This window comes from Lithobates pipiens, unplaced genomic scaffold (genome assembly GCF_037356315.1).
Source record: "Lithobates pipiens isolate NorthernLeopardFrog02 unplaced genomic scaffold, aLitPip1_a1.2 Scaffold_8, whole genome shotgun sequence".
Taxonomy (NCBI): Eukaryota; Metazoa; Chordata; class Amphibia; order Anura; family Ranidae; genus Lithobates; species Lithobates pipiens.
Window position 1 is genome coordinate 468,602,408 of NW_027507903.1, and position 13,064 is coordinate 468,615,471.

A 13,064-nucleotide genomic window follows, 5' to 3' on the forward strand; every position below is an offset into this window, starting at 1 on the left:
TTCGTCCATCACTACTCCTTACACTTGCGTTCATTGGGAAGAATTACCCCCCTACAGAGATCTAAAAAATGTCAGTGGGAACTTATCTGAGAGGCAGAAAATGACCATTGCTCAAGGAACCTCTAGCAACTTATGACAGAACCCTGCATTTCCATGGAACCCTGGTTGAGAAACCCTGGTGTAAGGTAAAGTCTACAGGCTTGAAAAAAATCCATTTGTAAATGGATAGAAAACTGGCTAAAAGACCAAATTCAGAGAGTATTGGTAATGATTCTAATGCTGCGTACACACAATCCGAATTATGGTCGGAAAAAGGTCTGATGGCTTTCCCGACAGAATTCCGCTCAAGCTGTCTTGCCTACACACGGTTACACCAAAATCCGACCATCAAGAAAGCGGTGACGTACAACACATACAACGGGACTAGAAAAAGTAAGTTCAATACCCAGTAGCCAATAGCTTCCATCTCGTAGTTGTATCTGAGCATGCGTGAGTTTTTGTGCGTCAGTATTGCATACACATGATCGGAAAAATCGCCTGAAAATTGAGAACATGCTCTCAAATTTTTGCTGGCAGGAATTCGGCCAGCTAAATTCCGATGGAGCATACAAACGGTCGCATTTTCCAATGAAAAGCTCTCATCTGTATTTTGCTGGCCGAAATTCCGATCGTGTGTATGTGGCATTACACTTTTGTCTATGTTTCTTTCACTTAGATGAAGGGTGTGGGCCCTTGGGCATACTTTGAAGTCTAGGTGAAGGATGGGTGGCCATTAGGTTCCTTCCTCCCCTGAACTGGTGAGGCCTTTCTTTGAGAGAGCCTCTCACATAGTACTCATGGCCAGCTTCGGCTGGCCAGCAGGAGAGGGGTCCGCCAGGCCTTTTGGACCATGTTCGAGCCTTGTTCCTGTCAGGAGCCTTGCTTGAGGGGAGGTCCTACTCCTTCGGAGGGTGGACAAGAGACACAACTTTAAGTACACTTTTTTGTACAATTAGGTGGTTGTTTTTTTTAAATGTGTTCTTATCTTATGTCCAGTAGGGGTACCATCAAGCGGATTGGCTGGCTATATAGAATAGCTAATATGAAAAACAAAAAAAACAAAAACAAAAAGCTGTATGCAGTTTGGAATAAATGGCTCCATAATTTGGCCTCTGGCCAGTTAGCTGAAAGGCAATTATTTGCATGGTTCTGCTTGCTGTCTTGAAATTAGGAATTATCATCTTATTTTTGATGGAATGAGATGTGAATATCTTCTGCTCTAAGAAGTCTTTACTGTGCTGCTAAATGTTGTTGCTTGGCCTTATTACCCTGTTTCCCCTAAAATAAGACCTAGCATGAGTGTCGGTGATGGCTGCAATATAAGCCCTAACCCCCAAATAAACCCCACCCTCTTTCCCCAAAAATAAGCCCTACCCTGAGAATAAGACATAGAAGGACTTTAACCAGGGCTTATTTTGGGGGTAGGGCTTATATTGCAGCCATCGTCGACAATCACGCTAGGTCTTATTTTAGGGGAAAGGGTATTACTATGCAGTATTTATATAGCGCCAGCAGTTTATGCATACAACATTCACTTTACTTTAGCATTATAACGTGACTTCTTCTCCTCCTCCCAGGGGTCTGTTTTCTGGACGATGGACAGAGACCGAAAATAATGTGTGCCGTATACACAGAATTTCCCCAGACATGATGAGCTTGGTCCTCCAGTATATCTACACCAATGCAGTATCCATCAATTCCGAGAACGTACAAGCATTGTTTATGGCCGCAGACCAATTCAACATCGAGGGTCTACAATGGCAATGCCCGGATTTCCTAATTGGCCAGCTATATCCTGAGAACTGCATTGGGATTGGTAGGTTCTCCAGCCACTTTCATTGCCCCAAGCTGCATGAAAACACTCATGCGTACATTCTTCACCACTTTCACGAAATAGCATCGACCTCCGAGGAGCTTCTGGATCTGTCCCTAACAGAGTTTGAGGATATCATCAACAAAGACGATCTTGTTGTTAAAAGGGAGGAAGTTGTCTTTGAAGCCATCATCAAATGGATTGAGCATCACCCAACTCATTGTAGGCAATACATCACCACCTTACTGCCTAAGGTAAGGTGGAGAACTCCATTTACCCATTGGGGTTGATTTACCTAAATTGGAGAGTGCAAAATCTGGTGAAGCTGTGCATGGTGCCCAATGAGCTTATAACTTCAGCTTGTTCAATTAAGTTTTGAGAAAAAAAAGCTTGGAAGCTGATTGGTTTCTCTGCAGAGTGGCACCAGATTTTGCACTCTCCAGTTTTAGCAAATCAACCCCAATGTAAAGGCCCGTACACACGGTCGGACTTTTTGACAACAAACATGCAAATTAGCTGTTTTGGAGCAACATCCGACTGTGTGTACGCTCCATCGGACAAACTTTTTCTGTTTTCATCGGACTTTTGTTGGCTCTGTGAACGGACAAACTTTTTGACAACAGAAGTCCGATGGAGCAAAGTCCTACCGTGTGTATGCAAAAGCATCGGACTTTTGTACAAGGTACAAACACGCATGCTCAGAACCATTGCAAACGATCAGACTACAATACAGAAGTTGACCAAAGGTGGCGCTGGAGTCATTGAACGTCCTCTTTTGAAGCGGCGTCAGTACGTTGTGACGTCACCACGTTCGTGTTTGTTGTCAAAAAGTCCGACCGTGTGTATGCAATACAAACTTGTGGACAACACACTTTGTACAAAAGTCCACGGAAAAGTTTGTACAAGTCCGACCGTGTGTATGGGGCTTAAGAAAAAAAAAAAAAAAATTTTTGCATGGCTTTGTAGGTGCATTCTTGCACAGTGCAATCAGCACCCCTGTTGAATGTCTTTGGGAAAAATAGTGAAGGTTTTCAACTTCTTTCTGTCCTTAGTTTGTACAAATGTTATAGGTAATCTTAAAGTGGAACTCCATCCTACAGGGGAAGTTCTGCTTTAAATCCACCCCCCCCCCCCCGTCACATTTGGCACTTAATTTTTTTGGGGTGAGGGGGGAGTGGGTAACTAGTTTTGACAGGTACCGGCTCCCACATCTGCTCAGATCTCCTAGGTGATCTGAGCAGAAGTTCTCCTCTCCCTCCCTTCCCACAATCTTCTGGGACACAAAGTGCAGCGCGCCTTGCACATGCTGTGAAGCCAAAAGCAGCATAGCCAGCTGCCCACACTTAGGATGCCAGCACTGGATCTCTGGATAGGTAAATTTAATTTTATTAAAAGTCAGCAGCTACAGGACTTGCCAACAATCTATGGATGTCTGTCAACTCTGACCAGTATGTAGGGTGTAGGCAGGGGCAAGCTGCAGTACATCCTCCAACCTGAAGGTGGAACTGTGGTAGATCTTCAAGTTGGCTGGAGTCCAGTGGGGAGGAAATGACTCCTATCTTGGGCTCCGGGTGGCCATCTTAGGGAGGATGGTGATCTTATTAAATACTGAAGTCCCGCAAGATTGGGGTAGCCGTCTTCACAAAGGTTTAAGGATAAATTTAGGGGCCAACTATTTACCCCACTTACTGAGGCTATAAGGTAGGGAGAGAGCTCCACTATTTAGGAAAAGCACAGGTGCAGATGTAGGGAGAGGTTCCAAAGGAACAGGGACACGTAGGTTTCCTTTTCAGGGTGTCTCCATTGCACAGGTCCCAGCTGTCTGCATATTATCATCGTGTACTGCAGAGGCCTAGTAGAATCCAGTGTCATTGAACCTTACCACCACCCCTCCAATGAAGCACTCCTCTGGTACTGTGAAATGATAAATTAAATGTGTAACACCACTGAGTAAAGTCTGCTTCCTTACCAGTATTCTTTAGATAAGGAAACAATATAATATTCAACTTATGTGGTGTCAAAATTGTATTGGACTGTTGTACCTCAATGATTGTCTATTGAGTTTTGTTGACCTCTACAACATAAACCCCCTTTTTCTCTTCTGGTCTTGATACACACCACGTATTTGATGAACAACGTGATGACGAACATCCACATACAGCATAACAAAGAATGTATGAATATATTCACCAGTGTGCTGAAGACAAAGTATTCATGAACCTATTGACAAGGCCAAGTGCAATTCTACTCGCTGTTGGTGGCTGGAGCTCTAGTAACCCTACCAACACCATGAAGTCCTACGACTGCAGAGTCAACCACTGGATTGACATCACCCATGATATGGAAAGCCCCAGGGCCTAACATGGAACGGCATACCTAAATGGTTATGTGTACCTGGTTGGAGGGTTTAATGGCATGGATTTCTTCAATAGCGTAAGACAGTTTGACCCAGTCAAGAAGATCTGGAAACAAGTGGCTCCAATGAATCATAAGCGCTGCTATGTCACCTTCTCTCCTGGGGTCAGGGACCCCTTCTCTCTTGGGAACAGGGACCCCTTCTCCCCTGGGGACAGGGACCCCCTTCTCTTGGGGACAGGGACCCCCTTCTCTCTTGGGGACAGGGACCCCTTCTCTCCTAGGGACAGGGACCCCCTTCTCTCTTGGGGACAGGGACCCCCTTCTCCCCTGGGGACAGGGACCCCCTTCTCTCCTGGAGACAGGGACCCCCTTCTCTCTTGGGGACAGGAACCCCCTTCTCTCCTGCGTCTCACTCTGGGAACAGGGACCCCTTCTCCCCTGGGGACAGGGACCCCCTTCTCTTGGGGACAGGGACCCCCTTCTCTCTTGGGGACAGGGACCCCTTCTCTCCTGGGGACAGGGACCCCCTTCTCTCTTGGGGACAGGGACCCCCTTCTCCCCTGGGGACAGGGACCCCCTTCTCTCCTGGAGACAGGGACCCCCTTCTCTCTTGGGGACAGGAACCCCCTTCTCTCCTGCGTCTCACTCTGGGACAGGGATCCTATCTCACCTGGGGGCAGGAACTCCATCTCCCCTGGGAACGGGAATTTTATCTCACCTTGGGACCCCATCTGTCCTGGGGATCAGGACCCCACCTCCCCTAAGAACAGGAATCTGATCACAGTGAGGCGTTTTCTGGGCACAGTGAGGCGGCATTTGCTGGGCACAGTGAAGCAGCGTTTTCTGGGTGCCGTGAGGCGTTTGCTGGGCACAGTGAGGCGTTTTCTGGGTGCAGTGAAGCGTTTGCTGGGCACAGTGAGGCGGTGTTTTCTGGGTGCAGTGAGGCATTTGCTGGGCACAGTGAGGTGTTTTCTGGGCGCAGTGAGGCGTTTGCTGGGCACAGTGAGGCAGCTTTTTCTGGGCGCAGTGAGGCGCCGTTTTTTGGGCGCAGTGAGGCGTTTGCTGGGCACAGTGAGGTGGCGTTTTCTGGGCGCAGTGAGGCGGCATTTTTTGGGCGCAGTGAGGTGTTTGCTGGGCACAGTGAGGCGTTTGCTGGGCGCAGTGGAGCATTTTCTGGGTGCATTGAGGCGTTTGCTGGGCACAGTTAGGCGGCGTTTTCTGGGCGCAGTGAGGCGTTTGCTGGGCACAGTAAGGCGGCGTTTGCTGGGCGCAGTGAGGTAGCGTTTGCTGGGCACAATGAGGCATTTGACGGGCACAGTGGCAGCGTATTTATTGGCAGAACAATGTACTGTACCCGCCCCCTCTCCAAGCTCCGCTCTGTCTCCCCCTCCCACCAACTCTCCGCTTCCGCCTGCCCCCTCGAGTTCATAATTTTTCTGGACCCTGGACATGCATAAGATTTGTGCATGCGCGATTCGCAGCGTGAGAGCATAATATTTCTTGACCAGCTCTCGCGCATGCGCGAGGCGTTTTCTGGGCACAGTGAGGCGGTGTTTGCTGCGCACAGTGAGGCGGCCTTTGCTGGGCACAGTGATGTGGCGTTTTTTGGGCGCAGTGAGGCGTTTTCTGGGCACAGTGAGGCGTTTTCTGGGTGTAGTGAGGCGTTTGCTGGGCACAGTGAGGCGGCATTTTCTGGGTGCAGTGAGGCGTTTGCTGGGCACAGTTAGGTGCCATTTGAGAGGCACAGTGAAGGGTTTTCTGGGCGTAGTGAGGCAGCGTTTTCTAGGCGCAGTGAGGAAGCGTTTGCTGGGCACAGTGAGGCGTTTTCTGGGCACAGTGAGGCGGCATTTGCTGGGCACAGTGAGGCAGCATTTTCTGGGTGCCGTGAGGCGTTTGCTGGGCACAGTGAGGCGTTTTCTGGGTGCAGTGAAGCGTTTGCTGGGCACAGTGAGGCGGTGTTTTCTGGGTGCAGTGAGGCATTTGCTGGGCACAGTGAGGCGTTTTCTGGGCGCAGTGAGGCGTTTTCTGGGCACAGTGAGGCGGCGTTTTCTGGGCGCAGTGAGGCGCCGTTTTTTGGGCGCAGTGAGGCGTTTGCTGGGCACAGTGAGGTGGCGTTTTCTGGGCGCAGTGAGGCGGCATTTTTTGGGCGCAGTGAGGTGTTTGCTGGGCACAGTGAGGCGTTTGCTGGGCACAGTGGAGCATTTTCTGGGTGCATTGAGGCATTTGCTGGGCACAGTTAGGCGGCGTTTTCTGGGCGCAGTGAGGCGTCTGCTGGGCACAGTAAGGCGGCGTTTGCTGGGCGCAGTGAGGCAGCGTTTGCTGGGCACAATGAGGCATTTGACGGGCACAGTGGCAGCGTATTTATTGGCAGAACAATGTACTGTACCCACCCCCTCTCCAAGCTCCGCTCTGTCTCCCCCTCCCACCAACTCTCCGCCTCCGCCTGCCCCCTCGAGTCCATCATTTTTCTGGACCCTGGACATGCATAAGATTTGTGCATGCGCGATTCGCAGCGTGAGAGCATAATATTTCTTGACCAGCTCTTGCGCATGCGCGAGGCGTTTGCTGGGCACAGTGAGGCGGTGTTTGCTGCGCACAGTGAGGCGGCCTTTGCTGGGCACAGTGATGCAGCGTTTTTTGGGCGCAGTGAGGCGTTTTCTGGGCACAGTGAGGCGTTTTCTGGGCGCAGTGAGGCGTTTGCTGGGCACAGTGAGGCGGCATTTTCTTGGTGCAGTGAGGCGGCATTTTCTGGGTGCAGTGAGGCGGCATTTTTTGGGTGCAGTGAGGCGTTTCCTGGGCACAGTGAGGCGGCGTTTTCTGGATGCAGTGAGGTGGCGTTTTTGGGCGCAGTGAGGCGTTTGCTGGGCACAGTTGGGCGGCGTTTGCTGGGCACAGTGAGGCGTTTTCTGGGTGCAGTGGGGTAGCGTTTGCTGGGCACAGTGAGGTGTTTTCTGGGCACAGTGAGGCGGCGTTTTCTGGGCACAGTGAGGCCACATTTTTTGGGCACAGTGAGGCATTTGCTGGGCACACTGAGGTGGCATTTTCTGGGCGCAGTAAGGCAGATTTTTTTGGGTGCAGCGAGGCGTTTGCTGGGCACAGTGAGGCATTTGCTGGGTGCAGTGAGGCGTTTGCTGGGCACAGTGAGGTGGCGTTTTCTGGGCGCAGTGAGGCAGATTTTTTTTGGGCACAGCGAGGCGTTTGCTGGGCACAGTGAGGCATTTGCTGGGTGCAGTGAGGCGTTTGCTGGGCACAGTAAGGTGGCGTTTTCTGGGCGCAGTGAGGCGTTTGCTGGGCACAGTTAGGCGGCATTTGCTGGGCGCAGTGAGGCGGCGTTTGCTGGGCGCAGTGAGGTGTTTGTCGGGCACAGTGGCAGCGCATTTATTGGCAGAACAATGTACTGTACCCGCCCCCCTCTCCAAGCTCCGCTCTATCTCCCCCTCCCACCAACTCTCCGCCTCTGCCTGCCCCCTCGAGTCCATCATTTTTCTGGACCCTGGACATACATAAGATCTGCGCATACGCGATTTGCAGCGTGAGAGCGTAATATTCCTCGACCAGCTCCCGCTCATGCGTGATCAAGGGCCGTGAAATCATGCATGCGCAGTAAAGCCCTGCCATCAGCTGTTTCATTGACGGAGCCGCACTGGAAATGACGCGGTTTGCTTTCTGCATGAGTCGCAGAAAATTTTACTACACCAAATGAAAACACCAGTCCATGCAGAGTGAGTGTCTACAGTTGTCCCTATCCCTGTACATTGCACACTCATATTGTGTGTGGAGCCCATGATCCCCATTCCTACACTAGGGCCAATTTTGGACAGAAGCCAATTAGCCTACCTGCATGTCTTTGGAGTGTGGGAGGAAGCCAGGGTACCTGATGGAAACCCACGCAGGCACAGGGAGAATATGCAAACTCCAGGCGGGTAGTACCATGGTTGGGATTTGAACCTGTGATGACCTCTATACTGCTAGGTGAGTGTGCTAACCACTACACCACTGTGCCGGCTAAGGTACTCCTGGGCTCAAGACTCAGACTTGACTCAGACAAGACTCAGCAATGACATGGGGGTCAGAGGACATTCCTCCTTCCAGGTATATATAGGTTTAGTAATACAGTGCCTTGCGAAAGTATTCGGCCCCCTTGAACTTTTCAACCTTTTGCCACATTTCAGGCTTCAAACATGAAGATATAACATTTTTATTTTTTGTGAAGAATCACCAACAAGTGGGACACAATTCTGAAGTGGAACGAAATCTATTGGATTTTTGAAACTTTTTTAACTAATAAAAAAAATGAAAAGTGGGGCGTGCAAAATTATTCGACCCCCTTGCGTTAATACTTTGTAGAGCCACCTTTTGCTGCGATTACAGCTGCAAGTCGCTTGGGATATGTCTCTATCAGTTTTGCACATCTAGAGACTGAAATTATTGCCCATTCTTCCTTGCAAAACAGCTCGAGCTCAGTGAGGTTGGATGGAGAGTGTTTGTGAACAGCAGTTTTCAGCTCTTTCCACAGACTCTCGATTGGATTCAGGTCTGGACTTTGACTTGGCCATTCTAACACCTGGATACGTTTATTTGTGAACCATTCCTTTGTAGATTTTGCTGTATGTTTGGGATCATTGTCTTGTTGGAAGATAAATCTCCGTCCCAGTTTCAGGTCTTTTTCAGACTCCAACAGGTTTTCATCCAGAATGGTCCTGTATTTGGCTGAATCCATCTTCCCCTCAATTTTAACCATCTTCCCTGTCCCTGCTGAAGAAAAGCAGGCCCAAACCATGATGCTGCCACCACCATGTTTGACAGTGGGGATGGTGTGTTGAGGGTGATGAGCTGTGTTGCTTTTACGCCAAACATATTGTTTTGCATTGTGGGCAAAAAGTTTGATTTTGGTTTCATCTGACCAGAGCACCTTCTTCCACATGTTTGGTGTGTCTCCCAGGTGGCTCGTGGCAAACTTTAGACAAGACTTTTTATGGATATCTTTGAGAAATGGCTTTCTTCTTGCCACTCTTCCATAAAGGCCAGATTTGTGCAGTGTACAACTGATTGTTGTCCTATGGACAGACTCTCCCACCTCAGCTGTAGTTCTCTGCAGTTCATCCAGAGTGATCATGGGCCTCTTGGCTGGATCTCTGATCAGTCTTCTCCTTGTCTGAGCTGAAAGTTTAGAGGGACGGCCAGGTCTTGGTAGATTTGCAGTGGTCTGATACTCCTTCCATTTCAAAATGATCGCTTGCACAGTGCTCCTTTTGTTTAAAGCTTGGGAAATCTTTTTGTATCCAAATCCAGCTTTAAACTTCTCCACAACAGTATTACGGACCTGCCTGGTGTGTTCCTTGGTCTTCATGATGCTCTCTGCGCTTTCAACAGAACCCTGAGACTATCACAGAGCAGGTGCATTCATACAGAGACTTGATTACACACAGGTGGATTCTATTTATCACCATCAGTCATTTAGGACAACATTGGATCATTCAGAGATCCTCGCTGAACTTCTGGCGTGAGTTTGCTGCACTGAAAGTAAAGGGGCCGAATAATTTTGCACGCACCACTTTTCAGTTTTTTATTCGATAAAAAAGTTTAAAATATCCAATTTTGTCCCACTTGTTGGTGATTCTTCACAAAAAAATAAAATGTTATATCTTTATGTTTGAAGCCTGAAATGTGGCAAAAGGTTGAAAAGTTCAAGGGAGCTGAATACTTTCGCAAAGCACTGTATATAACGTCACTTCCGGAGCATTCTACGATGGGAGGAAAATATGACACTACACCGTACAGTGCATGCTTCACGTTTGCAATAGAAAAAAATGGGAATAATAGTAGTAATAGTAACACAGCGCAGAACTGCAAACAGCACAGAGCAAGCAGGCCAGGGCACAGAGCAGAACTGCACAGAGCAAACAAAATAGAACACACTGCGCAGAGCACACTACAGAGCACAGTGCAAACAGCGCAGAGCCTACTGCACAGAGCAGAACACGCAGAGCACCCAGAGCAAACAGAGCAGAACACACTGCAGAGCACACTGCAGAGCACCGAGCAAACAGGGTAGAGCATACTGCACAGAGCAAACAGAGTAGAACATGCAGAGCAAACTACACGCAGAGCACACTACAGAGCAAACAGTGCAGAGCATACTGCACAGAGCAGAACATACAGAGCACACTGCAGAGCAAACAGAGCAGAACACACTGCGCAGAGCACACTGCAGAGAAAACTGCAGAAAACGCAGAGCACAGAGCAAACAGCGCATTTGTTTATACAGAATGCCCTCTGTATATTCAGTACACAGAAAGGATCCAGAAAATCAAACCAATGTTTTTAAAACAAAATCTTCCTGTTGACATGACATTTTATATAGTTATATAGTGTATGGTCAGCAACCCCCTGAGAGACATTCACGTTACGGAACGTTATGGGTTTGAAGTGGTTTACCAGGGATATGGATGGAGCTCTCAAGATTTTCAGCCGGAAATTTTTTTTCTCAATAAAAGCAATCCGAGTGCCTGATTAGTCACAGGATCTCTTTTAGAAGCGGTGGGAGGGGTCGTTCTCTAGGGCAGTGGTCCCCAAACTACGGCCCTTTCCTTACCTTTATCTGGCCCTTAGGGCACTATTCCATGGGACACCAAGGATAAAGGACACCAAAGGTGGGGCACTATTTCTTCCACTGATACCAATTATGGGGTATTGTTCCTGCCACCGACAACAATGATGAGGGGCAATTCCTCCCACTGATACCAACAATCAGGCACTGTGCTTCCCAGTGACACTAAAGACAAGGCACTATTCCTTCCACTGACACCATTTTCTATTCCCACTGGTCACAGTTCAGCCCGCCTAAAGTCTGAAGGTCAGTAAACTGGCCCTTTGTTTCAAAAGTTGGGAGCCCCCTGCTCTATATATAGGGTTCTAAATCATTTTGAAGCAAAACATACTGATTTTAACTTGTAAACAAAGAGTATCAGAAGAATTCTATTAATTCTTAAAATTCTGTTTGTATTATCTGTCTGCAGGGGAGATAGAGAAGTCTCTCTCATTGATGGCACAGCTTCTCCCAGACCGTCTCTTCATTCATCCCATCAGGAAGACTCTTACTGCAAACTGAACAGGACCATGGACTTGAATATAATACTGGAGAGACCTGCCAAAAAAACTGAAGGAATAGACTTTCCAGTGAGTTTTATTTATGGCGGCCTCCATATGGAAGACTTTTGGGTCTTCTGTGTATTTCTCCTGAAGGGTGTCAGAGTTTACAGTTTCTAGTTTATCTATGGTGGCCTCCATATGGAAGACTTTTGGGTCTTCTGTGTATTTTTCCTGAAAGATGTCGCAGTTTACAGTTTCTAGTTGCTGGCTGTATTATATGACTTTGAAATTGGCATGTTCTCTATATGGCTACTTCTGTGCTTATAGTTTAGTTTTTTTGTATTTCCGAGTTTTCCAGTGTTCTACATACTATTGGCTCTTCAGCCAATCTTGGCTCTTCAACTAGCTATACGTTAGGGACAGCTAGTTGCTTTGGTTGTATTCCAAAAACTTTGTCAGCTCAGTGTGTGGCTTTAGGCCCTCACAAATACTGCCCTACCTTGGTGCCAAAAACCTGGCTTTCTGGGCAGCTGGGCTAAATCAGGAGATTGGGCAGCCTGAGAACTTGGATTCCATGAGAAAACTACTATTAAATGTCTCTCAAAAATGTATAGCGTTAAGACTGCAGATAATACTGGGGTGCTGTGAAGTTGCTCTGCAACTTACGGATTTATTTGAAAATGTGTGCAAACTAAACCTCTGTTTGTAACACAAACTGTTAGACAAGATAATTTGGTTGGCTGCAGGCTGGTTGGTGAATTGAGCTGGGAATTTGCTTTGGTTTTGTTTGACATGCGTTGCCCTTCCATGTGCCCTAAGGTTGCTACCTGTAAGGGAATGACCCAGAAAGTTCGGGTTTTGACAGCTGTGCCCGGGTTTCTCTCCTCTTGAAAACCGGACACAGCAGCATAGGCTCCAGCCAGTGTGGGAGGTGAGTGCTCATCATACCTCCAGCCCACCAGCAGCATAACCCCCCGCTCCTGTAGCTGAGACTGTGCTCCGCCCTGTGTCCCTCCGGCAGAGAGCTCCCCCCGTCGCTGGATGGACACTCTCCGATAGCACCTGCCCCCCTGACGGCTCCTGTCCTGTGGGGCTTCAGTGGTGAGCGTTCTCCTCCGCCCACCTCTCCCCCGTAAGTGTGCCTATCCCGATTGGCAAATGCAGCCTGCCCTACTGACACCGTCCACTGCTCTACTGACACCATCCACTGCTCTACTGACACCACCCACTGCTCTACTGACACCACCCACTGCTCTACTGACACCACCCACTGCTCTACTGACACCACCACTGCTCTACTGACACCACCTACTGCTCTACTGACACCGCCCACTGCTCTACTGACACTGTCCACTGCCCTACTGACACTGTCCACTGCCCTACTGACACCGTCCACTGCTCTACTAACACCGTCCACTGCCCTACTGACACCGCCCACTGCCCTACTGGCTGACATTGTCCACTTTTAAGGTAGGCTAGTTTCATATTTTAACTGAAATTTCTTCCGTTAATGCAATTTGGCCACAGCCTCTGTTCACCATAGCACATTATTACTACTCTCCTTGGTTAACTAAAAAGGTGTCCCAGGTATTTTACAATCCTATAGAGCGTAGTACCAAAAAATTGCAGTGCGCCGTAAAAGTGTTTGGCTGTGGCTTGAAGAAAAGGTGGCAACCCTACACACACCCAGTGTAAAGGTTCTTAACATCCTGGGCCTACAGGAAATTGATTAAATCATTGAATTGAGACAAAATCTAAAAGA

General features: G+C 48.6%; 1 pseudogene; it reads left to right on the plus strand.

Moving 5' to 3' along the window:
• The first annotated feature begins 1,643 nt into the window (after positions 1-1,643).
• On the plus strand, positions 1,644-11,238 carry LOC143962230 (kelch-like protein 10; annotated as a pseudogene).
• Positions 11,239-13,064: the final 1,826 nt, after the last annotated feature.